General features: G+C 45.4%; 4 non-coding genes across 4 annotated transcripts; 2 read left to right on the forward strand and 2 right to left on the reverse strand.

The window, feature by feature from the left end:
- Positions 1-2,819: 2,819 nt before the first annotated feature.
- On the forward strand, positions 2,820-2,893 carry trnan-guu (transfer RNA asparagine (anticodon GUU)). The gene has a single exon. It is a non-coding gene; the product is annotated as a tRNA-Asn (tRNA).
- Positions 2,894-3,333: 440 nt separating this feature from the next.
- On the forward strand, positions 3,334-3,406 carry trnav-aac (transfer RNA valine (anticodon AAC)). The gene has a single exon. It is a non-coding gene; the product is annotated as a tRNA-Val (tRNA).
- Positions 3,407-5,471: 2,065 nt separating this feature from the next.
- trnal-cag (transfer RNA leucine (anticodon CAG)) lies at positions 5,472-5,554 on the reverse strand. Its single transcript has one exon. It is a non-coding gene; the product is annotated as a tRNA-Leu (tRNA).
- Positions 5,555-5,632: 78 nt separating this feature from the next.
- trnak-cuu (transfer RNA lysine (anticodon CUU)) lies at positions 5,633-5,705 on the reverse strand. Its single transcript has one exon. It is a non-coding gene; the product is annotated as a tRNA-Lys (tRNA).
- Positions 5,706-24,844: the final 19,139 nt, after the last annotated feature.

Raw genomic sequence — 24,844 nt, forward strand, 5'->3', positions numbered from 1 at the left:
GGAAAGGACTGTACTGGTGAGAGATAAACACCATTCTGTTTTCTGGTCAATTGGCAAGGCCATATGTTTTAACTATCAAGTTCAAAAGTTATAGTTATGATGAATGCCTGAAGCAGAACACCTGGCTGTGCGGAAGGAGCCTGTTTGCACCACAAGGCGACATCTAGTGGAGGAGTGCAGTTAGGTGATGAGGGAAGTGATACTCTGATAACATGGAAAATGCTGGAAACCCTCAGCAGGTCAGGCAGCATCTGTGGAGAGAGAAACAGAGTTAATGTTTCAGGTCAATGACCTTTCATCAGAACCAAGTTGGGCAGTTGTGTTCGGTACGAGTATGAAACATCGGAATTGTTTCACTCATGTGGGGTGATTTGGGTACTTTTCTGTCTTTGGAAGTTCAAGATCCAAAGTAAAATAAGGGCTCATCTGGGATTTGAACTCGGGACCTCTCACATATTCATAATAACAAACCCGAAACAAGAATCAGACCCCGAGACCAACGAGCCCACTACTAACAACCAATCCACTCCAGAGCCAGCCATCGTGAAACCCTTTTTGGTGGCTATCGTTGATAAGCAATTATGAGGACAGGTTGCATGGACGAGACTTGCATTCCCTTGAGTTTAGAATATTAAGGGGTGATCTAATTGAGGTGTTTAAGATGATTAAACATTTGACAGGGCAGACAGAGACTATTTCCTCTGGTGGGGAGAGTCCAGAACAATGGGGCGTAACCTTAAAATTCGAGCTGGGCCGTTCAGGAGTGATATCAGGAAGAATTTCATCACACAAAGGGGAGTGGAAATCTGGAACTCTCTCCCCCAAAAAGCTGTTGAGGCTGGGGGTCAATTGACAATTTCAAAACTGAGATTGATAGATTTTGGGGCTAATTCGGGAGTTTAATGACTTTGACATTTTTTCCCTGTGACTTGTATCGTTTCGATCGATGAAATATTCGTGAAAAGAGTCAGTGCAAAGAGAGTCAACGGTTCATGTTTTCCCGAGACACTTCCTTCAGACCTGAGACCGAAAAGTTTGTCGTTTCCGTAGTGTAGCGGTTATCATGTTCACCAGTTACACGCAGAAAGTCCCCGATTTGATCTCGGTGGGAAACATTTTGTTGGGACTTGCTCCCCATAAACCTCCAGGGTCGAGTTTCTTCAAGCGTGGAAGGGGCTACAAACCTTTTAAATTTAACAACAGCTGCACCAGATTCTTGGTGTAATAAGCACTAAACATTTTTAAGCAGACTCCTAAAATACAGTATGTAAAATGGGAAGGGATAAAAGTTCATAGCATGCAAAGCACAAAGGTTTATTAACGTTTTAATTGTCACTTGGTAAACAAGTTAGCATTTCCTTCGGTGTGCAACAGAACGTATTAATGGTGATTTACAAAAAACATTAAGTGTCTCACAGACATGCATTATTTTTGTGCAATGAACTATTCCCAATCACTAGGGAACACTGCATCAAACATATATCGACCGTTCTTTCATCGTCGCTGGGTCAAAATCCTGCAACTCCCTACCGAGCAGCACTGTGGGAGAACTTTCACCACACGGACTGCAGCGGTTCAAGAAGGCGGCTCACCACCACCTTCTCAAGGGCAATTAGGGATGGGCAATAAATGCTGGCCTCGCCAGCGACGCCCACATCCCATGAACGAATAAAACAAATCTCTGTGCTCTTCCAATTCTGGCCTCTTGCGCATCCCCGATTTTAATTGCTCCACCATTGGAGGCTGTGCCTTCAGCTGCCTCGACCCGAAGCTCTGGAATTCCCTCCCTCAACCTCTCCGCCTCTCTCTCCTTTAACACATACCTTAAAACCTAACTCTTCGACCAAGCTTTTGGTTACCTGTCCCAATATCTCCTTGTGTGGCTTCGTGTCAAGTTTTGTTTAATAACGTTCCTGTGAAGCACCTTGTGACGTTTTACTACGTTAAAGGCGCTATGTAAATACAAGTTGTGTCCTCTGTTTATCGACCCTCCTGCCAATGGAAAGAGCTTCTCCCCATCCATTCTATCAAAATAATTTGAACACCTCTATTAAATTTCCCCTTAACCTTTTTTTGCTCCGAGGAGAACAATCCCAGCTTCTCCAGTCTCTCCACATAACCCATCCCTGGACACGATGCAAGGCGGAGGTTTGCAACCAGGTTTGAAAATTATTGCCAGTCGGGAGCTGGACAAATCGAAAGGAACCGAAATGACAAACAGCTTTGTGAATCTGCAGATACGCTTTGGGAAACGGAATTGGAGACGAATAAAGGACTGTCCAGACAGGCGGCCAAGACGCAGTTGAGTCGGCATGTCCCCCTGGAACAGTTACTCTGATGTTATGAGTGAAATTAAGAGGTCGGAGCCATTTAAACCGCTCCCAGTTACTGCAGATCAGGCATCAAATCCTGACATCAGCATCAGGACGCTCAGAATATTTTTTTTATTCGTTCATGGGATGTGGGCGTCGCTGGCGAGGCCGGCATTTATTGCCCATCCCAAAAAGCCCTTGAGAAGGTGGTGGTGAGCCGGCTTTTGAAACCGCTGCAGTCAGTGTGGTGAAGATTCTCCCACAGTGCAACTAACGAACAGACAAAGCACCGGTGGGCACGCCGGTTGCAGGAGAGCTGGTTGGCGGTGATATCGACGCTGTGAGCGAGACCAGACCGTTCCCATATTTCCACAAACAATGTCCCATCCTTTATTTCTGGAAAAGTAACACTGATAGTGGACAATTGCATTTCTGTGGCTGCAACATGTAACTTTGGGTAGGTGACACGCTGCTTTAGTGTATCTTGCAAGAAAAAAAAAACAGACGGTCTCTGTGGCGCAATCGGTTAGCGCGTTCGGCTGTTAACCGAAAGGTTGGTGGTTCGAGCCCACCCAGGGACGGAAATTGCACCTTTTTCTTCCCACTTTCGGATTCATTGCCTCATTCTGATGGCCCTGAAGCCGGTGCCAAGTTTCGATTCCTGATCTGCAGTAACTGGGAGCACTTTAAATGGCTGCGATCTCTTCATCTCATTTCAAGTTTTCTAATGTGTGATTTGGCTGCAATAAAACACTCTGTGAACAATGTCATCTGAGCATGCCTGATTCGCCATAATTTACACTGCGGTCGGATATCAGGCACATGAAAATAAAACAGTGAAATGTTTGTGTCGGCGCGATGCTCTGGGATTCCCTGCCTGACCATCGCCACCGATCCTTCTCTGCAGCCTTCCGAAATACAGCGCAGTAAATGTATCCCTGTGAAATGAGCTCCTGGACAGTAATACGGAAATTAGTTTGGCTGAGGGGTTATATCCCTAACACGAGGTTGCGGATATCAGGTTTCCGTAGTGTAGTGGTTATCACGTTCGCCTAACACGCGAAAATTCCCCGGTTCGAAACCGGGCGGAAATATTTTGAAACCTTGTCCCCATTAAAAATGATTAAATGTTTAACGATTCACATTGCTCATTAAATGTGAACAAAGTCCATATCTCCCAGCCCTGTCAATGCAGTCCGCTGAGAGCAGGCGATGAAAGCCAGCGTGATATTGGGGGTGAAGGCTGCTTCCAATACTGTCTCACACCCGGTGGGACCTGGCGGAGATTTGATAAGACTCATCCATTCAACCAAGATATGAAACGGTGTTTAAGAAACATTCAAAAATATAATAACATCCAGGATCCTATCTTCAGAGTGCGTGGCGCAAAGGTCTGACTCCGGATTAAAAGGCTGGTTAACTTGCTTCTGATTTCTGAAATGTACTTGCCCATCCTTCAGAGGTCATGGGAAATATGTTTTTTGCCTTTCGAAAAAAGACGCGAAAGTTAGAGACATGTTCTGTTTTCAACACGGCTGGTGAAATGGCCAGACTATCATAAATTCGGATTCGCCTTTGAAACATTTAAAGGCGACGACCTAAAAATCACTTAGTGCAAATTTAAAATCACGGTTCCTATTTATTTCGGTCTGAAAGAAATAACGATAAACGTGTCAGTCAGTGCCCGCGGTGAGACGGTGATGAACTTGTTTGCTGCGAAGTTCACCGCTGGGCAAAAGTTGACGCCGTTTAAAGGACGCGAACCCACTCAATGTAAAGGATGAGCTCATAACCAACAGGTCCCGTCAACGTCAAACATCTCATTTCTTGTGCAATGGAGGGAGCAGAGGCGTGTCCATCATCAGACGCCAGCAACTTTAAGAAATGGAACAGATAAAGGCACAGACGCAAGTTCCAAATCCTTTCAATGCAAAGTTATTTCACTTTATTTAAAGTGCCGTGAGGCTAAAAACGGGTCCCAGATGATTTGCGTTCACTCGTGATTTGTTTTCCAGTGTTGGTCCGTCAGGTTTGCAATTCAATTTGTATTGGATATTGAAGATATTTCAGGATGATTGCACAACATACCATGTGTAAAGCAACCATCTTGATAACTTCAATCATCACACACTCCACATCGACACTGCAGAGGCCCCAGCACCCCTTTCAATATTGTTTTTCTTAACTCACAGTTTTCAAAAGGGAATTGGATAAACGCTTGGATGGAAACATTTTCAGGGCTATGGGGAAACAGCAGGCGAGTGGGACTAACTGGACAGCTCTTTCAGAGAGCTGACACAGGCACGATGGGCCGAATGGCGCTATCTTATTCTATGATTCTATTAATAGATCAATTTCCGCCTTTCACGTAGCCTCCCTAAATGGAGCGCAGTAATCGTGTCCATGTGAAATAAGCTCCTGAACAGTAATACGGAAATTAGTGTGGCTGAGCGGTTTGAAACTCTGGTTAGGCTCCTAACTGGAAATTTCCTCTCCAAGATTGATTAGTTGATCAATTATCTCCCCCTTTCGATCTTAAATGTCTTTACATATCTTTTTGATCTCTTCTTCTACTGTCACGCCCACAATACTCGTCTCGCTGGTAAAGACTGAAGCAAAGTGATTATTTAATATTTCTGCCATTTCGCTGTCATTTCCTGTGAGTTTGTCGTGTGTATCCCTTAGTGGCCCTATTCCTATCCGAAATTTTCTTTGGCTGTTGATGTGTCCAGAATACTTTTCTTTTTTTGATATTCCTTTTTGCCTTTCTAATAGTTCTTTAGACTTCTTTCCCAGTCTTTTCACATTCCCCTCTCTCCTTTATTGTCTAGTGTGTGCCTTTTTCTTCAGTTTCAATTTTGCCCTTGTTTCTTTATTCTTCCCTGGTGTGTCATTTCTGGCTGGTTTGTTCTTGCTTTTTAGTGGGATATATTTCTCCTGGACTCTATTGATCACCGTTTTAAATGTTTCCCACTGTTGTTCTATTTCTTTGTCCAGGTCATTAATATGTCAAACATTTCACCGTTTGAAACTTCTCAAGTCACAATTCCATCAGAAAGCCAGTTGCTTTTGTGGGAGGAGTAAATCAACTTGGTCGAAAAATCAGCTGCATCCCAATCCACAAATAAAATATTTTCACGTCTTCGTAAAAATAAGGATTGTCAGAAGTGGGATTCGAACCCACGCCTCCAGAAGAGACTGCGACCTGAACGCAGCGCCTTTGACCGCTCGGCCATCCTGACTACAAATTTAATGTTCCATTCTGCATCAATTCTGCACCGTTGGCCAGTGAACGCAACATAAAAGTTTAAAATGATACTCGCCCAACGTGGGACTCGAACCCACGACCCTGAGATTAAGAGTCTCATGCTCTACCGACTGAGCTAGCCGGGCTTGCTTCCTTGAATCACCTTATCTGTTATTGCAGCAAGCAGGAGAAAGACTCCATTTCAAATTATTGGAATCAATTCTGAGGGACAGGATGAACTGTCACTTCGAAAGGCACGGACGAATCAAGGACAGTCAGCATGGATTTGTTAAGGGGAAGTTGTGTCTGACTAACCTGATTGAATTTTTCGAGGAGGTGATAAGAAGGATCGATGAGGGCAGCGCAATTGATGTCGTCTACATGGATTTTAGCAAAGCTTTTGAAAAATTCCCACATGGCAGATTGGTCCAAAAAGGAAAGGACCATGGGATCCAAGGGAATGTGGCTTGTTGGATCCAAAATTAGCTCAGTGGCAGGAAGGAAAGTGTAATGGTCGACGGGTGTTTTTGTGGCTGGAAGGCTGTTTCCAGTGGGGTGCCGCAGGGCTCGGTACTTGGTCCTTTGCTTTTTATGCTCTACATTAACGATTTGGACCGAAACTTAGGGGACATGATTAAGAAATTTGCGGGTGACACAAAAATCGGCCATGTGGTTGATAGCGAGGTGGAAAGCTGCAGACTGTGGGGGTTCAGGCAATTTTCTGACAACAAGGCACTCAATCCATCTCTGAACGAATTTTGAACGAATACGTGTGTTTGACCCAGCACAGCACGATGGGCCGAATGATCTCCTCTCATGGACTCACAGAATGCAATGATACTAAGTGTTATCAGTCGGAAAAGCAACACATTGCAAATAAGAGCAGAGAGAGGAAACTCGTCTAACAGCGTAACAGCACGGTGAGATATTGTATTTGAGAAGGATGAGGAGGGATAGTTTATCATGGTGGTAGTCACATGGAGTATCATTTGTGACTTTGATAAGGACCATTTCATGCTGCAACTGGGGCGGAAACCTGATTGGAGAGATTCAGCCCGGGCGTGGCCCCATCGTGCGCGGTGAGATGGAGGGGGGTGGGGGAAGTGTCAGAGCTGGGGCTCACCGGTGGAAGCAGCATAAAAGTTTAAAACGGTACTCGCCCAATGTGAGGCTCAAACCCACTACCCTGAGAGTTTTTAAAGAAAAGGTGGAGCAGCCACTGTCTGAATCTCTTGCTATACTTGAAAGAACACATTCCAAGTACGAGCAGAGAGAGGACACCATTCAGTTGCCCATTGCGTTGAACAAGATACCATCGGTTTCTGTAGTGTCGTGGTTCTCACATTTGCTTTACACGCGAAAAGTTGCTGGTTTGATCCCGGGCGGAAACATTATGTTGGAACTTGGTCTCCATAAACATCCAGGTTGATTTTCTTCTCCTGCCAAAAAAGGAGACAGTGGCTGCTCCCTTGTTCTTTGTAAGCTGCATCTTTTACTTCATTAAGCAGATAACTCTGAGCGACAGAAAACTGATCCTCAGTGACGCTCATTTTAAATGTTATTCCCTTTTCCTCCAAAAGGGTATATTGGCCTTGGAAGGAGCGCGGCCCCGATTTACCAGAATGTTAGCAGGGCTCGAAGGGTTAAATTATGAGGAGCGGTTACATATTGTCTTCCCTGGAATATGGAAGGCTTTTTAGGATTTTGAAAGGGAGATAGGCAAACCCTTTCCGCTGGTGAGGGAGTCAAAGACAATATCACAATATCACAAAAGCTGTTTTACGAGTGAAAACACTCCAACGCATCACTGTGAGTGTCAGAGACGAGTCTCTCGGTGCCGCGTCCTGTGCAGTGAATGTCAAAACTTTTAAAAGTTGTAGAAAGTGTTTGGGATTCAGTTTCACAAACCTTTAATGGGAATGAGATTTTGTCAGAGGTTGCAGCCTTCCCTGCTTCTCTTGCCCTTTGCGAGACACCTGTTCCGGTTTAAATTCACAAACTGGGTGAGTTGGTGATCACGGTACAGCAGACTCAGCGGTCCCGGGTGAGAGAGAGAGAAATCAGCCCGGGCGCGGCCACAATGTGCGCGGTGACACTGCACGGGATGTCGGGGGGAGTCAGAGCTTGGGTTCACCCCTGAAAGCAACATAAAAAGTTTAAATCAGAATACGCCCAACATAAGACTTGAGCCCACGCCCCGAAGATTGAGAGTCTCACACTCTATCGACTGAGCTAACCAGGCCAGAAAAACTCAGCCGCTCTTGTCTATCATGCAGTAAACTCGCCACTGGGTATGCATGTGCAGCAATCCCAACATAACGACCATATCATTGGCTGTGTTTATCTCTGTGTGTCTGTCCACCTTCAGGTTGATTTTGAACGAATACGAGTGTTTGTCTTCTGTTTGTAACATCAAATAAAAGAGGGCATCAGACACTTCCCTCCCTGACACTGGGGAACCAGTGAGACAGACCTGTCATTGTGAAAACGCAAATGGAAGATTAATTGCGGAATTATATGGACTCTTATCAGCGCCAGAAGTAGATTTACAATATATACACCCCAATAAATAAATAAATAATAGATTCATGTAAATACATTTGCAACGAACAGAGTCACTAAACCAGAAATATTATTTGTACCTAATACAAACACTCCCAGATATATTTAGAAATTTTCCACCCCTTCCCTGGTGGTCCAGTGGCTCGGATTCGGCGCTCTCTTGGCTGCGGCCCGGGTTCGATTCCCGGTCAGGGAATTCGATGTTACAAAAAACACTAGCCACTTTTGCAGAATCATCGCAAATTGACGGCACAGAAGGAGGCCATTCGGTCCATCGCGTCCGCGCCGGCCGAAAATGAGCCAACCAGCTTTATCCCACTTTCCAGCAATCGCTCCTTTGCTTTGCAGGTTACACCACTTCAGGTGCAAATCCAAGTCTTTTTTAAATGTAACGAGGGATTCTGCCTCGACCACCCATTCAGCAGTGAGTTCCAGACACCTACCATCCTCTGGGTGAAAAAAATTCTCCTCAGCTCCCCTCTAATCCTTCTACCAATCACTTTAAATCTATGCCCCCTGGTTATTGACCTCCCTGCTATGGTAAATAGGTCCTTCCCATCCACTCTATCTAGGCCCTTCATAATTTTGTACACCTCAATTAAATCACTCCTCAGATTCCTCTGTTCCAAAGAAAACAACCCCAGCCTCTCCAATCTTTCCTCACAGCCAAAAATCTCCAGCCCTGGCAACCTCCGCGTAAATCTCCTCTGTACCCTCTCTAGTGCAATGACATCTTTTTTGACCAGTCTGTCAAATGGGACCTTGTCTAAAACCTTGCTAAAATCTGTGTAGACTACATCGAAGTCGTCATGGGGTGTTCTTACCAAAGCCCTATTTAATTGCATCAAGATTTCCTTACTCTTATACTCCAACCTCCTTGCAAAAAGGCAAACATACCATTTTTCTTCCGAATTGCTTGCTGTACCTGCATGTCAACTTTCTGTGATTTGTTTACAAGTGCACCCAACTCCCTCTGAATATCAACATTTATTGGACTCTCACCTTTTAAAAAATATTCTGCTTTTCTATTCTTCCTACCAAAGTGGACAATTTCACATTTTCCCACCTTATACTCCAATTGCCACCTTCTTACCCAATCACTTAACCTGTCCACCTCCCTTTGCGTCCTCCTCACGGCTTACATTCCCACCTACCTTTGTACCATCAGCAAACTTGGATACATTACACTCGGTCCCCTCATCTCAGTCATTAATATAGAATGTAAACAGCAATTGCAACATAAATTGTCCGCCCAGAATCGAAAGCAGGGCCGTTCGCGTATAAAGCGAACTGATAACCACCACCCCACAAAAAACCGCTGGTGACTTTTGCTGGACAGGGGAACTGACCAGTCACCTCTCTCTGCTCTGATTGGGACAGTTTTACTTCTCTTTAAACAACATCTCTCCTGTCCCACACTAAAATAATGGAATTGAATCATAGAATATTACAGCACAGAAGGAGGCCATTCGGCCGTGCCGCCATTTCTGCTCTTTGAAAGAGCTGTCCAGTTTCATCCAAAAAACCCAGCCTTTTCCCTTTAACCTTGCTAATCAAACCTCTTCAAGCACCTGTCCAATTGGCTTTTGAAAGTTCCTATGAAAGCTGCTTCCACCACCCGTTCAGGGTGTGGCTACCAGATAGTAACAACCCTCTGTGTGAAAAGAAATCTCCTCATTTCCCCTCTCGTCCGAAAAAGCTCTCAATCCTTTTCCACGGATGCCTTTTTACAAACATTTCATTCATTAAAACCACACAAGTTACACGGGAAAAAGACTTCATTTTCAAGTCATTAACGTTCCGAAGGAGCTCCCTAATTTCCCTCCCCTAACCTTATGAATCAGATCATTCTCGTCCGGATCCTTTTCCACATGAACCGGCCTCCCCCGCTCAGGAAGTCGCCATTCTGATTCTGTGACTGTGGCCAGCTCCACAGTTGTTGAATGACCGCCTTGTGTTTCCAGCATATTTTCGTTTACAGCTCGGTTTAAGGATGAGCCGGTGGGCGTCAAAACGTGCCGTGGATGGAGACCGGGTTGGTTATTGCGGGAAGAGCAAATCAACTGGGCCGAAAAATCAACTGCAGCTCAAGGTAAAAATGAAACAGAAGTCAAAATAACCAATGTTAGAATTGGGATTCGAACCCACACCTCGCGAGGAGAAAGCGACCGAAACGCAGTGCCTTAAAGTACTCGGCAATCCTGACCACCAAATACCTTCTTCACTGGTCACAATTTCCACGCTGAGACACCCCCGGAGAAAGTTTCCCTCACTCCAGTGCTTGGTGAGATAAATGCTGCTGGAAAGGCTCGGGTTTTCCTGAGCCTATTGTACTTTATTCCTGTTTAATCACGGGAATATCCGCAATCAGGATAGTTCCCCAGTCATGCACAGTGTCCCAGTGATCCACAGTGCACCCAGTGATCCCACAGTGATCGCAGAGTGACCCACTGATCCTACAGTGCACCCAGTGATCCAAAGTGACCCAGTGATCCAAAGTGCCCCAGGAATCCCAAAGTGTCCCAGTGCTCTCAAAATGATCCCAATGATCCCACAGTGCACCCAGTGTTCCCAAAGCGCACCCAATGATTTCACGGTGCACCCAGAGGTCCCAGTATCCAAACTGCATTTTGTGTAAAAGTTTGAGAGACTTTATTTGTATTCAACAACTTGTGTATATAAAATAACGTGCGTTATAATATTTATATATTGCATAGAATGCGTAAAGAAATTTCTCCTTTAATACCATGAAGCTGAAACTAAATGGCGGCCAGTAAGGCGGCCATCTTAAACAAAATGGCCGCCAGTGTCCCAGTGATCTCACAGTAACCCAATGATCCCACAGTGTCCCAGTGGTCCCACAGTAACCCAATGATCCCACAATGTCCCAGTGAAACTGCAGGTTCCCAGTGATCCCAATACAACCCAATGATCCCACAGTGTCCCACTGGTCCCACAGTGTCCCCAGTGATCCCACAATGTCACAGTGAACCTGCAGTGTCCCAGTGAACCTGCAGTGTCCCAGTGATCCCACCGTAACCCAATGATCCCACAATGTCCCAGTGAACCTGCAGTGTCCCAGTGATACCACTGCAACCCAATGATCACACATTGTCCCACTGATCCCACAGTGTCCCAGTGATCCCACAATGTACCAGTGAGCCTGCAGTGTCCCAGTGATCCACCAGCAGCCCGTGATCCCACAGTGTTCCCAGTGATCCCACCGTGATCCATTGATCCCATAGTGACCCAGACAAAATTCACGTGAGCCCCATTGCGTGCACCCTCTGGTGAAGGCCTCGGTCAGTCCCCTGAGGAGAGAAAGCTTCTTGTACAAGGAATACTCCTCCTCCCAAACATTCTCATTCCACATCTTTATGTTACAGCAATTCCACAAACAAATTCCTCTGGAGGGAGAGATTGTGAAAAGGAATTGATTGTAAACAAAGCAAGCGATTAAAAAGGCACAGCAAGAACCCAGAGCTCCCTCACACTCACTCACTCAAACACATTCACACTCAGTCATTCACTCATCCCATTACACAGGCAGGCAATCTCTCAGCAAACACCACTGACAAACAAAATCCCCAGTTACAAAGCAGAGAATCTAAAGAAAAGTGAGAAAAGTTGGGAGAGAGAGAGAGAGAGAGAGAATGACATTCAGGGCAGACTGGAGAGCACATGTTGCTTCTCTCTCTCTCTAATACAAGTTTGCTGCGTGTTCTCTCCTGCTTTACCACTCGTTCCCTCACTCCCTCACTCACCATCCCCCGCCCCTCCCCTTAAAGGTGCTGGTCTGTCTGCCTGTCCTGGTTAGCGTTTGCTGCAGGGTCCAATTTGCCGCTGTGCTCATTTTCTCTTCTGTTCCTGGAGCAGGGGACAAAAATCCCGGGCATTTTTTGCTACTTGACCCTTTATGTTGCAGTTTGCAAAGGTGAACGAACTTTCCCTTTGCTCTTTACTCTTGTTTAAATTAGCAGTGGACACAAAGCCTGTAGTTTGTGGTCAACTTACAGTTTGTTGATTTTTCCAATTAGCCAAAGAGTTCAAACAAATTCATGACGTTTAAAACAGCGAAAGCAAAAAACTTTTATTAAAAACCGAATACACAGCATGATCCCTCACTGAGTTACAAGGACAATCTCTCAGCAACATTCATTTACACAGAAACAAAGCCCAGTTTATAAAGGAGAAGAATCTAAAGAGTAAAAGATTGAGAGACAATCTTTATCGACAACAACTTGTATTTATATATTAGAGCAACGACTACAACATCAATTTGCATCGATACATGCACATATATTTCCATCATACAACTACTATTATAAAGCCTCCATAAAGGATGTGGGGAAAGAGCAGAGGGGAAAATTGGTCGACAGTCCTTTTGAAGAGTCGGCACACGCACAGTGGGCCGAATGGCCTCGTCTTCTGCCACAGTCACCATGAGACCATGAATCTATAAACAACAACTTCAATGCCATGAAACTGAAACAAAATGGACACCAGTGAGGCAGCCATCTTACTGAGGGGCAAGGCTGCCATTTAACTGAGACGCAAGTTGCCGAACTTAATGGGGGCAATATGGTGATCTTGAACAAATTGGCCGCAATGAAGCTTAAACAAAATGGCCGTCCTGATCCTGAAACATAATGGCCGCCAATAAGGCAGCCACCTCACTGAGGGGCAAGGTGGAGCTTGTTTTGGTGAGAGAGACGGAGAGGGTTCATTTGGTGTTACTGTTAAATCCCTGTTGCACTATAGTTAAATATACAAACTGAGTGAGACTGGCACTAGCTGGTGTTTAACAAAAGACAGCGGAGCAGTGAGGAAATCAAAGACCAAAATGTGAACTTCTGCAAAAAAATGGATTAGCATTTTATTATTTGGACTTAATTCTTACAGAGAAGGAGAGACCAGACATTCGGAGGAAAGGTCAAATGAGCCGTTTTGAATAGAGTTTGCAATTCTCGCTTCTACTAAATAAATCAGAGTAAAATTGGACTCAATCTGAATGTCGTTCTGATCTGGGATTTGGTTTATTTCTCCATTATTCATATTTTTCTTTAACCTGAAACAATAACAGTATTTGTAACAGTAACAGAGCACCTTAGTGACACAGCAGAAGGGGTAAGATACATTGTGATTTATTACAGAATCCCAGCAGCTCACTGGGAAAGTTACACACGGTACAGATGGAGGAATAAAAAGGTGCAAAGTGATTTTACACTTTAATTTGGGGCAATGATGTTTATCTCCACAAGGTTTAGTTGTATATTTAAATAACGGGCTCTTTATCCTAAAGAAACTTCAGGCACAAACCATGGTTTTATGAAGAAAACAACAAATTATTAATATTAATACACGATAAAAATTGAGATTATAATTTAAACGACATCTTGGGTTTATGCCCCACTTAAAATTGCTTTAACACCAATAAAACAACACATTCTGAATTCCCAAAACACGTAACCATTTGGAAATCCAATTTCGATCTGAGGCGAAGTCCGTAACGAAATTTATATCCTCGTGGTTGGCTCAAACTTGGAGCAAGTCTCCAGGTATTTTGATGGATAATGTTGCAGTGTAGCATGGCTTTCTCTTGTATCCAGGTCATTTGATTCACAGGCAATCGGTAAACCAGCATCGAGGCATCAAGCTGGGAGGTAGCGAGCAGTCAGGAAAATTCGAGGTGAGGTGGTGCTGACAGGAAGCGAAAGGTGAGGTTGGAGCCCGAGTGGTGGATCTGTGTCTCTCCCCACTCAACTTCTGCCCAGCTTTTAAAGACCTTTTCAACAGAGAATCACATCTCTGGGACGATGGCTTATCAACAAAAGGTTCCTACAAATACAACCCACGATTGACTGACACTTCACTTGTTTTCACTCAGTGTCCACAACGTAACCAAGTTAATTCGGCAGATTTTCAAACCACCTCTAGCCCTCTGGAATCGTTCTTGTTGCTATGGTGATCTATCCTCTGCTGTGTGATCTTTTACAATGTGTCATTATCAAACATTTTAACAACCCTTCCACCTTTTAACAGTCCTTTTCCTCAGGCTTTCGTTTATCGGATGAATGTTTACAACACAGAGCAGCTGGGAAACTCCTGCAGTCAGTAATGGTCAGGGTCAGGTACACAAGACTGAGTGACTTTATTGTGCAGCCTCCAGGCATCACCCTTATAAATGTCAAATTTAAATCCACAATAGTGTTACCACAGAACAAACATGAACTGTCTGACCTGCTTCATCTGCTGCTGTTCTGCTGGTCAGCACTCTCACACACTCCAGGCTGATTACACAGTTTGTTTGGTTATTTAATGCTTTCTGTGTTCTATTCTCACTCCTCTCTCTATCCTCCTATCTCATTATGTGTTTGTCCGTCTTTCATTGTATCTGTTCTCTGTTTATGTCGTTTGTCTCTATTTATTTTCTGTGTGTTTTTCTATCTTGTTCTTTCCACTTTTACTTCCATCGCTTTGTAACTTTTTGTCAGTGTCTCTCTGTCGTTCCATCCATGTCTGCTTGCTCTCTCTCATTATATACATCGATGATTTCTTTCACTCTTTCTTTCTCTCTTTGTTTTTCTCTCCTTTCTGACAAACTGTCTTTATTTCTCTCCTTCTCCAAGTAGCTCTGTCTTTCTCCCTCTTTGTTTCTCTCTCTCTCTGTCTCTCTCTCTCTCTCTCACACACACACACATACACACCCTCGCTTTCATGTGAATCTGTCTGAAATTTTCTGCGCTTTTTTAATCATTATATTTCTTTTGTCCATGTGTACTCTCCCCATCTGTCTAAATTTCTCTCTCTTTTTCCCCTTATCTCTGTTTCTTTATCCCGCTGTCTCTCTCACTCTCTCTCTCCCTCCCCTGTCTCACTCTCCCTCACCCTCTCTTCCTCTCCCCCTATCTCTGTCTCTTTCTCCCTCTTTCTCTAACTCTCTATCATGATCTCTCTTTCTCTCTCCATCACCCTCCCTCGCTCTCTCCTTTTCCATTTATGAGGACTGCATCCATTCTGATCACGCCCACAGCAACTACTTTTATTACCAGCTTTTCAAATTTTGCCCGGCGGCCGATTGGTTGAAGTCCAGCGGAGCTCTTTCGAGCCGCCATTTCGAGCAACAATTCATGTGTCGTCTGCACAGTAAATCCTGCCTCAATAGGAAAGATTGTCAATAAAATATATCAGAATCAGATTTAAGATCATTTCAGGATTCTTTGCTGTTAATATAAAATGTACTTTCCATCCCCTGGGAAGTGTCGGGGACGGAGTATGAAATGGGATTTAGTTCTAGTGCTTGAAACCCTTCAGCTCTTTCTATGATTTCACTAATTTAACAATTAGATTGAGTGGGTATTTCACCGCGTTCTTCAGCTCCTCTCTGAATTTAGTCTGGGTCAGGACATAAATACACGTGTTTGTGCAGGAACTGAGAAGCTGCAGCATCTTTGCTGTGCGTTCTGTGATATAAACAGGGTCAGAGGCGGAGTAATAATCCTGAATGTCTGCAAATCGCACATAAAAGTAAAAGACAACCCATGTCAGCCACAACAGTATAAAACTGCCCGATATACTGAAGAGTAAAATGATGGATTTCTTTCGGTTCTCCATCTCTGGATCACTCTGATTCTCTCCATTGCTGCGGCCCCGGAGTCCCCTGCGGACTCGACTGGACATTAAAATACGCCTGACCGTCAGAACATTAAACAGCAAAATCAGACAGAACGGGACACAAGGGGTTAAAATGAGGTGAAACATGTCAAATGCGGCCCATGCGGGGGAAGTACGGAAACTCGGTTTAGTCTCACAAAACCAGGGAACATTATCAATTATATCGTCAGGTTTATATATAAAATACCAGGGGAGACTCTCCAAACAGCCCAGCACACTCACTGTTCCCAGAACCACAGCCGCCGTTCTCTCGGTGCAATATTTAGTTTTCAGCTTCACACAACAAATGGCCACAAATCGATCAAAGGTGAAAGCGACTGTGAACCAAACAGAAACAACCGTGGCTGCATTACTCAAAAAGATAATAAAACTACACACGGGAGTAATGTCCAGGAATGACAGTGGGAGATATATCTCATTAATCACCGTCAATATTGGATCAGCGATAACGACCATGAGATCAGACACTGCCATTCCCACCATGTAGGCACTGATACATTTGGAGAGACCGCACTTTCCTCGGGACAGGATCACAATCGCCACCAAGTTAACTGTAAGAGAGAGAAAAGGAATCAGAGAAATTACTGATCAGACCTGGTGCCAAAGCAGCAGTTTGAGAGGATCTGGGGTGAAATTTCCAGTTTCGTTGTTGCATCGAAGGGTGGAAAGTGATTGATTGACCTGGGCAGCGCTTTCGGGCAGAGAGATGTTTTTAAACACAAGGATGAATAATGAATTGGGAGATGGATACAGAAAGTGAATAAAGTGAGCACCGGATCCACTGGAAGGGCTGAGTGAGGGCGCAGTGCCGGTGGGGAAGGGAGAAGGGGTTTGACACACCGGGAATCCAGCGGATTAAAGCCGGATTTGGGCTCCAGACTGACGGGGAAAGAGGGGGAAGGGTGGGGAATGTGAGGGGACAGGGGGAGGTGCAGCTGGTTTATTTTTCTGTGTTAAGTGAGCCGACAGTGGCTGGCACGAAACCGGAAAGTCAGCTGGAGACCGAGCCAGTGAGAGAGATTGGGAGGGAGACAGGTAAATGACATGTAGGAGCTGGAGAGGTGTCAGCAGCAGATGGATTGGGAAAGTGGACAAATTGAAGGAACGGATGAGGAGACAGAGGGTTCAATGCAGTGAGAGGAGAGTCTGGGATTCACAGGGAGAGACTGCAGCAGAGTGTGAGAGGAAATCTAATCTATCGGTCCCACTAAAACAATCCAACTATTACATTCAATAGTTCATTTCTGTGGTTATTGATGTCAGGGAACCTGTGTAGTTATAAAATGTGTACAATAAATTTACTTTGTAATTCACTTGAAATTAAATTTAAAAGTATTAATTAAATCAACTTCGTTGTTTATTGAATTCACTTAACTTTAACGTGCTGTATCCGAACAATTCATTACGATCAAGACATTTCTGATTATATTTTTTTCAGCAAATTTTAATTATATTTAGTGTTAAGTTGGAAAACAAGGAACAGTCACAAAAACAGACTGAGGACCTGACAGGGATATAAACACGAGGAGCGAGTCCCACAATAAAAACTCACCCAATCTGACCACATCATAATAACACCTTCAAATCACATTTTCAATGTTTAATTGCACTGGAATTTTCAACAGTTCATTCTGATGAATTATTCACACCACAGCCTCTCGCTTTCCCTCTCAGTCGCCCTCTCCATCACTCACTCTACTCTCTTTCTCAAGTACATTTTTATATTCGATTAAATCCTATCATCCTGTGCCTGCATTCTGTTCACCAGCCCCTTGTTTCACCGATCCTATTCTCAATGTTAGTTTGTTAAATAGTGAAGCCTCTGTGGGATAGTTTAATATTTCTACAGATCATCCAAGTCTCCACCTGTTCACCTACACTGTTCACTTCATCTACAAATCATGGAATGAACAGAATCGAATCCCTCTCCCAGGCAGATCTCACAATAATTGAGATTCCTTCTCCAGTAATTATAGGGTATTGGGATAGATGGCGGGATTGATCAATTTACAAAACGCCAACATCATACTTATATCCTACAGGTACATAGAAGGACTCCTGATTCTAACGGATACGGTGCAAATTGAGACCACAAAACATCAAAACATTTCATTTTACATTAAAGTCCAGTGACAGTCAGTGAATTCATCCACAGTGAAGCAGAGAAGGAGATGTGAAAGAGTCAGCAGAAAACTCAGTTCAGTAACCAGACATCTGAAGCGGCGTCAGATACACATATAATGAAATAATATTTCATAACAGTGATCACCAATAAATACATTGAAATCTCAGTTGAATTGAAGCATGTTATTGGGGAGGGAGGACATTCCGCTGCCTCCTTGTAAACACTGAGACCGTGAGCTGTCTCATTATCAATCATTGAAAACACATTGATGAAAACATATTCCAGGACAGGTTAGTTCCACAACAAGAAACCCTTAACAGCTCCTGATAGTCTGATACCAACTCTTAGCCCAGACACCTGATTCCAATACATTCAGTACAGAGAATAATCCAGTAACAATGCCAGTGTTGGATAGACAAATTCATGACAGATATAATGCAGCGCCTCAATACCGAAAGAGCAGAGACTTAACACATTCCATCATTCAACCAATACAACAGAACAGTGACTGTGTAAAATATGCAGGGACAAAAAACAATTTGCCATTACAGCAGCAGAGTTAACACCGATTTACACCATTAACAGTTGGGATAATGGCTTACCTGGAACTCCAATTGCTGCAAGAACAGGATAATAAATGTCTTCAATCTGATAGATTACTGGATATCCCATTCCTGTGAGAAGCACTGACTTCTGTTGGCCTGGAAACCACAGCTCCGGCAGGCACTCTGAGAGGATCCATTCCAACAAGCCCTGATTTATACAGGGGAGAAGTCTCCAATGACACGGTTATACCCCTGACCATTGCTATTAGTTACAGTCAGTTTAACAAACACATTGCATCTGCAGCTTTGACTCCGCTGTAAATAATGTGGTGAATAAAACACAAACATCTCAAAGTCCACGATATTACTTAATCAGACCTCTCTCAGGAATAAAGTTTAAATCTGTTCTCATACAGGACTGATCCAACAATAATAAACGGCTTCATTAACAGCTTTTATATAACTATATTGACCATGTTCACTCCTGGTGATTCATTTATAATTTGGACAGATGTCTCCGCAGTGTGCACTGAATCCAGGGACACAAGCAGACCCGTTTCACTCTGTTCCTGCAGTTTCCCAGTTATAATATGAATTGTGAGTTTCTGAGACGAGGACAGTTAAAGGGCAGGTTGAGGATTGCAGCCTAGAAATGACTGTGGGTGATATTAGGGGACGGACACCTTGGACAAAATGGAGCACAGCGCGGCCAACCTTTTGGAAAAATGGCGGCTGCGCCGCTGCCGCCATCTTGTTCAGATGGCGGCAAGTAGCCAACAGAGTGTCGCCGGTGATCCGGCAGTGAACCCAGAATGATGCCAGGGTGCACCCAGTCAGCCCAGAGTGATGCCAGAGTGGCGGTCTTGATGTTCAGACCACCACCACAACAACAAGAACTACCACAACAATGTCCCCGTGACCCCCCCCCCCACTCAGTGTCCCCTGAATGTCCCAGTGACCCCCGCCCCAGTATCCCCTGAATATCCCAGTGATTCCAGTGTGCACCCAGTGACCCCAGAGTAACCCAGACATTACTCACGAGCCCCCCATCGGGTCCAGGCTGCGGTGAAGGTCTCAGTCAGTCCGTCCCCAGCGGAGAGAACAATTCTTGGCCCAGGATTTCTCCCACTCCTCCTCCTCCTCACAAAATGTCTCTTTCTGGATCATCTCCTTGCAGCATTTCATCAAAAAGATTCCTGAGGAGAGAGAGAGAGAGGGAATTGATTAAAATACAAACGCAAGGGATTAAAAAGGCACAGCAAGAGCCCAGAACTCCCTCCCTCTCCCTCCTCTCTCTCTCCCTCCCTCTCCCTACCTCTCAATCTATCTCTCTCTCCCTCCCTCTCCCTCTCTCTCTCTCTCTCCCTCCCTCTCCCTCTCACTCTTTCTCTCCCCCTCTCTCACTCTCCCCCTCTCACTCTCTCTCTCTCCCCCTCTCTCCCTCTCCCTCTCACTCTCTCTCCCTCTCTCTCCCCCTCTCCCCCCTCTCTCCCACACTCCCCCAGTTGCACAGAATCTCTCCCTAATCCAAGTCTGCAGCATGTTTCTCCCCTGCCTTTCCTCTGAATGCTCCTAACTGGTGCCGCACTGCCTGTCTGAGCTGCTCAGTGTTTGCTGCAGTATCCAACCCTCCCCTGGGTTTGTTTTCTCTTCTGTCCCTGGGCCCCGCACACACCTGCTCTGGACATTGTTGCAAATTTTGTTCTGTCAGTTGCTCTCAGCGAAAGGTCAACAGCTTTTCCCTCAACTGTTTTCTCTTGTTTGAATTAGAAGCTCGCCCCTCCCTATTCAATCTTTCCCCCTCCCTTTTCAATCTCTCCCCCTCTCCGTGTAATATTCCCCCTCTCTGTAATATTCTCTCTCTGTGTAATATTCCCCTCTGTGTAATATCCCATCTCTGTAATATTCCCTCTCTATGTAATATTCCCCTCTATGTAATATTCCCCTCTGTGTAATATTCCCCTCTGTGTCATATTCCGTCTCTCTGAGTCCACCCCACCTGGTATTGTGCAGAATGTAATATAAGATATGGACTGAGTCCACCCCATCTTGCATTGCACGCAATGTAATATAAGATATGTACTGAGTCCACCCCACCTTGTATTATACAGAATGTAATATAAGATATGGACTGAGTCCACCCCACCTTGCATTGTACAGAATGTAATATGAGATATGCACTGAGTCCACACCACCTTGTATTATACAGAATGTAATATAAGATATGGAGTGAGTCCACCCCACCTTGCATTGTACGCAATGTAATATGAGGTATGCACTGAGTCCACCTCACCTTGTATTATACAGAATGTAATATAAGATATGGACTGAGTCTGACGAACTGGATTCTTTCCCCTCAGTCTGGTTCAGCAAAAACTGAGTCGAATACGCCTTTAAAGATCAATACAATTTTATTTGCCGCGGGGCTTGGTCTATTGCATCGATTTTGACTCCGGACAGAGCCTTGTCGATCCTAACAGAGCAAGACGAAGTTACATACAGGAGTTCACACATTTATACATTTATCAGCGGAGGTGGGCACCTGAACAGCAAGGGTCCACACCAATCATCAGCGGGGCATTGGTAGGCCATATAAGGTTACATAATTACCGGCCAATCACAGTTAGTACAGGGGCCTGATCAGGCAACAGTGACAGAAACAGATGGATGTATTCTTATCTCCCAGTTTGGAATGCCTTCTTGTTCATCCTCCACTCTTATCTACTAGCTTGGAATGTTTCTGGCCTTGATCAGCTTATTGCTTTTATTGATTAACCGGCTGTACCAAGACACTCACACCAGAGACTCCCTAATCCTGTCAGGTCTCTTCCATGATGAGCATAAACAGACCTCTATATCTAACAAGCTCAGCATATAACTATCAGCCTTGAAGGGGCCCATTGTCCTAACCCACAGTAGGCTGGCTTCGAAGTAACCCCTGCTTAATCACATCACTACTTCTTCTACTTTGCCACATAAGCAATCCTACCCTCTTCTGAAACTGACCATGTAGGCATTTTCATTAAAGGGGCACTGCGTATAGATTCTCATTCCCCCCTTTTATCATTTCATGATACCTAATCCTTGCCCAATCAGCATGGGCATAGCCTCATACTCGGATTTGTTCCATTGCTACCTTACAGCAAATTTTGATGCAGGCAATAATCAGGGCAAAGGTAAGTATTGCTACAATTAGAATAATTAATCCGTGCATCAAATACGATCCCCATGAGCCACCAAGGAGCCAGTCTAACCAACCTGCTCCCGGGGTTTGGTGTAATTTTGTTACGGCTTTCTGTATATGCTCAGCCAGATTAGTTATGTTTTCTCAGCTATCCGGTATGTAGGTGCAGCACTCCGACCCTATCAGTGCACACGTGCCGCCTTTTGCGGCCAAAAGGTAATCTAGGGCCATGCGATTCTGCAAGGCCACTATCCGAATGGCTATCATCTCTGCACTGGCCTCCGTTAGTGCAACTGCAGTCTCATTGGCTACCTCCTCTAATACCGAAGCCATCTGCGGAATTTCCTTGATTGCTCTGGCTACCACATACCCTGGGAACAAAATAGCGAAATATCGCTCCGTTTCTGTAATTGTCCTTTTAGGCCTATAATGGTGATGATCCGCTGGGGAAGGCAAGTGATGGACATATGGCGCTACATATCCTAAACAACAGGACCCGATCCAGTTATGAGGCAACCATGGGAATGCCTTATGGCCGCATATGAAATACGTACCATTATACGTGGTACCCCCGAAGACGTCCTTCAGCCCTTCCCCTTCTCCTTTTCCTTGCTGTTCCCGACAAGTTTGTTTCCGCGAACCCCACGACCGGTTTGTAGGGCACCCCGGTCTGGTTCTATTACCCAAACACACAGATGTATTAACCTCTGCCCCTCCCCACTCTGGTTGAGGCAGTGGTTTGGTGCAATCATCTAAATCTACATACCATGTGCACCGGCTTTTACCCACTGGGACAGTCCCCTGTGTGCTGTTGAAACATACCACTCCACGTGATATCAAGAAACGGCTGAGTGCACTGGATACAGCAAAGGCTATGGGCCCTGACATCATCCCATCTGTCGTGCTGAAGACTTGTGCTCCAGAACTAGCTGCGCCTCTAGCCAAGCTGTTCCAGTACAGCTACAACACTGGCATCCACCCGACAATGTGGAAAATTGCCCAGGTGTGTCCTGTCCACAAAAAGCAGGACAAATCCAATCCGGCCAATTACCGCCCCATCAGTCTACTCTCAATCATCAGCAAAGTGATGCAAGGTGTCGTCGACAGTGCTATCAAGCGGCACTTATTCACCAATAACCTGCTCACCGATGCTCAGTTTGGGTTCCGCCAGGACCACTCGGCTCCAGACCTCATTGCAGCCTTGGTCCAAACATTGACAAAAGAGCTGAATTCCAGAGGTGAGGTGAGAGTGACTGCCCTTGACATCAAGGCAGCATTTGACGGAGTGTGGCACCAAGGAGCCCTTGTAAAATTGAAGTCAATGGGAATCAGGGGGAAAACTCTCCAGTGGCTGGAGTCATACCTAGCACAAAAGGAAGATGGTAGTGGTTGTTGGAGGCCAATCATCTCAGCCCCAGGGCATTGCTGCAGGAGTTCCTCAGGGCAGTGTCCTAGGCCCAACCTTCTTCAGCTGCTTCATCAATGACCTTCCCTCCATCATAAGGTCAGAAATGGGGATGTTCGCTGATGACTGCACAGTGTTCAGTTCCATTCGCAACCCCTCAGATAATGAAGCAGTCCGAGCCTGCATGCAGCAAGACCTGGACAACATCCAGGCTTGGGCTGATAAGTGGCAAGTAACATTCGCGCCAGATAAGTGCCAGGCAATGACTATCTCCAACAAGAGAGAGTCTAACCACCTCCCCTTGACATTCAACGGCATTACCATCGCCGAATCCCCCACCATCAACATCCTGGGGGTCACCATTGACCAGAAACTTAACTGGACCAGCCATATAAATACTGTGGCTACGAGAGCAGGTCAGAGGCTGGGTATTCTGCGGCGAGTGACTCACCTCCTGACTCCCCAAAGCCTTTCCACCATCTACAAGGCACAAGTCAGGAGTGTGATGGAATACTCTCCACTTGCCTGGATGAGTGCAGCTCCAACAACACTCAAGAAGCTCGACACCATCCAAGATAAAGCAGCCCGCTTGATTGGCACCCCATCCACCACCCTAAACATTCACTCCCTTCACCACCGGCGCACTGTGGCTGCAGTGTGCACCATCCACAGGATGCACTGCAGCAACTCGCCAAGGCTTCTTCGACAGCACCTCCCAAACCCGCGACCTCTACCACCTAGAAGGACAAGGGCAGCAGGCGCATGGGAACAACACCACCTGCACGTTCCCCTCCAAGTCACACACCATCCCGACTTGGAAATATATCGCCGTTCCTTTATTGTCGCTGGGTCAAAATCCTGGAACTCCCTTCCTAACAGCACTGTGGGAGAACCGTCACCACACGGACTGCAGCGGTTCAAGAAGGCGGCTCACCACCACCTTCTCGATGGCAATTAGGGATGGGCAATAAATGCCGGCCTTGCCAGTGACGCCCACATCCCGTGAACGAATAAAAAAAATAAAAAAAAAATACCGCCGCCTTTGGTGATTTTGTACAAGAGGTGTCGGGTAGGACCAGGACGGGCGGTTTTAGGGCCTGGTTAAAGGAGCGATACCAATCCTCCCCCACTCAAGCTATTCCCATACCGGGTTCCCTTCCGAGCATCCTCCCTAGTCTCATCCGTGGTGGTCCTATGTTCGACCCACTCGGCAGTCTCGTTTTCCGAAAAGGGGACTGGTTTGAAGAGAATACCTCCCTTGGAATGGAGAGGGATGTGGGAACACACCCAGCAACTAGAGATACCCTGCCGTTTGGCATACACATAACTCATATACAGGAAGGTGTTAAAGTGCAATTCGCGCTTCTGGAGTTGGAAATCTCTCTTACGTCTCTGTGGCAGGGATGCCTCCAACCTTGCATAGTCAAAAGTACCCATAGTGGCTCACACATTACGCTGTTTCTCTTGGTTAAATCTCAGGTCCTGCTCGTGCCTCTGTGTATCTCTGTCTTGTTGACACAGCTCAGGGGTCTTTTCCCCTTCACGTTTATAAACATAATCATATTTGCACTCAGTCCAATAACAAGGTATTCCTCCATGCGATATTCCTAACTCTATCGAGCGGTGGGGCTGCCTCAGGAGCCCGGCACATCCGTCTATCCGGGTGTTGATCCACCTTCCGAATCCGTCTGGGTCGTTATCGTTGCATCGAAGTACGTCTCCTTTGCATAGGTGGTGTATGCGTTTAGGCTGGTCCCATCAACATGTTCACCTTTTGGTTACTCCCAGGG

The sequence above is a fragment of the Heptranchias perlo genome, unplaced genomic scaffold (assembly GCF_035084215.1).
Source record: "Heptranchias perlo isolate sHepPer1 unplaced genomic scaffold, sHepPer1.hap1 HAP1_SCAFFOLD_50, whole genome shotgun sequence".
Classification (NCBI taxonomy): Eukaryota; Metazoa; Chordata; class Chondrichthyes; order Hexanchiformes; family Hexanchidae; genus Heptranchias; species Heptranchias perlo.